The 3,520-nt window shown below is 43.0% G+C and overlaps 1 long non-coding RNA gene across 1 annotated transcript; it reads right to left on the bottom strand.

Annotated features, from left to right (window-relative positions):
- Positions 1-738: 738 nt before the first annotated feature.
- LOC115306069 lies at positions 739-3,514 on the bottom strand. Its single transcript, XR_003915174.1, has 2 exons — positions 3,324-3,514; positions 739-1,368 (listed from the first exon to the last, which is right to left on the bottom strand). It is a non-coding gene; the product is annotated as an uncharacterized LOC115306069 (long non-coding RNA).
- Between the last annotated feature and the right edge of the window lie 6 nt (positions 3,515-3,520).

Raw genomic sequence — 3,520 nt, 5'->3', positions numbered from 1 at the left:
CCTGCATTCATAGAGCTCAAAATCTCATGGGTATTTGACTCCCATGAATGAAAAAAATTTCGACAGTTATGAACAATGCACAAATGAAAACAAAACATAAAACATAAGTACTGGTTAGACAAGATGCAATGGCTGAAGGGCCACTCAAACTATAATAATCCCTAGATGTTGAGTAAAAATCTAAAATGTAAAGAAAGAGACCAAGATAAACGAGGATTAGGTACTTGCAAAAGGAAATGACAAATACATGAATATAACTTCATTAGTTTCCTAGAGTTTATAAGCCACTCTATGAATTTAACCTCTCCTCTTAGTTACCTCTTCATTCTGCACCTCCCCTTAAATGTCTCCTATTCTAGTCTGAATTCAAATGTTTCTAAACTTTAAACGGTAGTTTCTACACTTAAAATAAATTCTTTCCAACTCACCTCGCAGGTCTGAACTGAAATGTCATTTTCAGAGAGAGACTTTTCAGTGACTCAATGTGAAATAAGTGTACCTTGTTATTCTTCATCATAGCATGCCTCTCACACCCCTTACCACAATTTATAATCATAAGTTAATTTGTGACCTTATCACTTATCCTCCTTGTTAGATAATAAACTACCCAGAAGTAGGATGTATTATTTGTCATTATTGTACATATACTGCTCAGCCCAGTGCCTGGTACTTAATGTATTGTTGAAATGTAATAGTACATATTTCTACAAAGGCCAGAAATCCATATAAAAAAACTGATTCTAGTATCCAAAATAGTTTTATTTTCAACATTTACTAAGTTTAAGTTGTGCTAATTTCTGATACATGGAAACATGTATCCACATAACTATATATTCATACATATATAAATGTCCATAAACATAATTCATATCCAGAGTAATATTTTGAGTTTTATCCATGAAATTAACTTCAATTTGGGTCAAATATTTCCTCTTTTACAATAAGCCTAATCCGTTCATGGGACTCTTCAATCCATCCCTCATACAGGGTATGATCAGCATGTAGGTGCCAATCTTAGAAGGGGCTGCTCCGGAAAGGCGTGAGGGGGCCACCCTTGCACAGCTTTGCCCCTTGCTCACAAAGACTGATTTGATTAGTCTGGCTGAGGTTGTTCAGATAGTGGGTCCCCTTTCTTCGAACCACTGCTGTTGTTATAGCTGAAGAGGGAGAGCTCTTTGATGGAAGACCATTTACAGGTGCAAGTGTGCACACAGCTGTGACCAAACGGACTTCAAGTGGACCAAGTGGACCAAGTCCACATCCAAGTGGACTTTCCAGGCTTAATCTTAAGAAAAACCCAACGGTGATTCTTGACTCCTAAAACTTATGCTGTCAAGTTGGCTAGAAGGTGAATGATGCAATTTCCTTCTGCAAAAAAAAAAAAAAAAAAAAAAAAAAAAAAAAGAATCAGAATGAGTTTACTTGTATAACACTGCTTAGTGACTCTAACAGTGGCACTGAGAATACATAAGCTGAGTTATATGATCAGTGACCCAATCTATTGATTGTCATGACTAACAATATATGGGATCAATTCTAGCTCCCATGTAACAAAAGAGAACATGTTTGTCTTATTTCAGTAATCTTTTATAAACTCTATTTCCTAAAAGATAGGGTCATAGATTATAACAGCCATACAATTTTTTAAAATCAAAATTAATTTACCTTTTAGGTGTCCTTAGTCTTGAAGTACAAACCATAAGGAAGGCCTGTTTCAAACTACTAAGATGAATTCATCACTTGGGAGTGGGAGCTCAAACCACTGAAATATAATTTTAAAAGGATGTATTTTTTTTTTTTTGGAAATAGAACATAAAACTGGTTGTTTGGAAATAAAGGATTGGATAGTGGAAATCAACCTAGATAAGGTCCCTAAGTCCTGATTTTTAAGCTACCTAATTAGATGAGATTGTGCAAATGATTTAATCTTGATGGAATGTCTGTCTTCTCCTGTTTATTAAATGAAAGTTTAAGTCTTAGTTAAGTCCTTATAGTTCTATGATTTATTTTATATTAAAAGTCCTCAGTGTAGGAAGAATGTCAGATAAAGCAATCTGTGGGATCAGAAGTAACATTTGGAATCACACATAGAAAAAACTCATGTACATACAACAGGCTGTGGGAGAAATGTTAAGGATGCCATCTCAGATGTAAACTGAGATCAGTAGGGAACCAAATATTGCAGCAGATTTTTTTCAGGTATTTGAGGCGGTCACCTTTTCCAGGAGAAAAACCTAGCTCCACTAGTAAATCCAGGTCCACAAACTGAAAGGGGCAGAAGTCATATCTAGCCACTGAGGCCATTTGAACAGTAATTAGTTTAATCCTCTGTCCACTTCCACTTATCATCGACTTTCACATTAGCTTGGCAAAGTTTATGTACTCTAAGTGAAGCAAATCCAAATATGGGGAACATTCTTCCATTGCCAAAATGGGAAAACTGCCTATCTCTTCTTCAAAATCCCACCTACCAGAAAATCTGCTTCCCTCTTACTCCAATAGGCAGAAAGCACATTTTGTGTGCAAACTTGCACATCCTCACACCAAATTGCGGGGTCGCGTAAACGTCAAGTCACCACTCTTGATAAGGTACAGCTCTTTTTAGAAACACTTTTACACAGACTTTAGCTAGGGGAAAGGTTAATATCTAGGTACACGGGATACGTAGGGATACCCCGCTTCTGGACCCCCTCAAAACTGCTACTAATTCGTCCTCCAAAACTAGTGCTTCTGTAGCCTGTGTAGGTATTACACCACCGGGGAAATCTCCCACGAAGTTTCCCCGGTTTAAAATGAACGCTGATTCTGCAGCCAGCTTCTGCCGTTGTCCACCTGAGGGGGGTGCGCTCCAGCGTTCCGGGGAGGTGCGGGCGGGGCCCAGCGGGGATCCAGGGCACAGGTGGGCCCTCGGAAGGGGCGTCCGGGCCCTGTCCGCAGGACTGGGGGCCCCGGCACCCCACTGCTTGCATGCATATGCGCTGGTGCCACCTCAGCAGCGCGCAGCACCTTATCAGGGGATAGATACTTCTCGAGCAGTCTTTAAACCATCTTAACCCACTCAGCGGCTCGCAGGATCTGGGTTGTACCCCTGCCTCTAAATCAGACCCCCAAGGAAGATCTTTACCGACTTGAGCTTCACGTTGGAAATCGGGGAACAGAGGGAGTCCGTGCGCCCAGGAGAGGGAAAGGGACGAAAAGCTCCCTCCCGCCAACTCCAGCCCACTCGGTTCATCCTGCCGCTACTCCCCGGCCCAGGGGTGCGGGGGTAGAGGCCCTAGAAGAGGCCCCTCCCTCCTCACCTCCGGCGGCCCACTTTTACTCACTTGCTCTCCAAGCCCCGGCCCGGCCGCCTTTAGCCGGGGATAGTGCGAAGGGGCTCTGGAGAAGAGAGAGGAGCCAGCGTGCCATCTCCGCGCCGCGCACCCGAGGACCAGGGCCAGGGACGCCCCCAGCCGGGCGCCCAGACGAGGCCGGCGCGCTCCGTCCCCGCGCCCTCGAGGCTGGCTCCGAGGGCTCCGCC

This window comes from Suricata suricatta, chromosome 1 (genome assembly GCF_006229205.1).
Source record: "Suricata suricatta isolate VVHF042 chromosome 1, meerkat_22Aug2017_6uvM2_HiC, whole genome shotgun sequence".
Classification (NCBI taxonomy): Eukaryota; Metazoa; Chordata; class Mammalia; order Carnivora; family Herpestidae; genus Suricata; species Suricata suricatta.
Note: the sequence above shows the minus strand (reverse complement) of the source record. Positions and strands in the feature narration are given on the sequence as shown.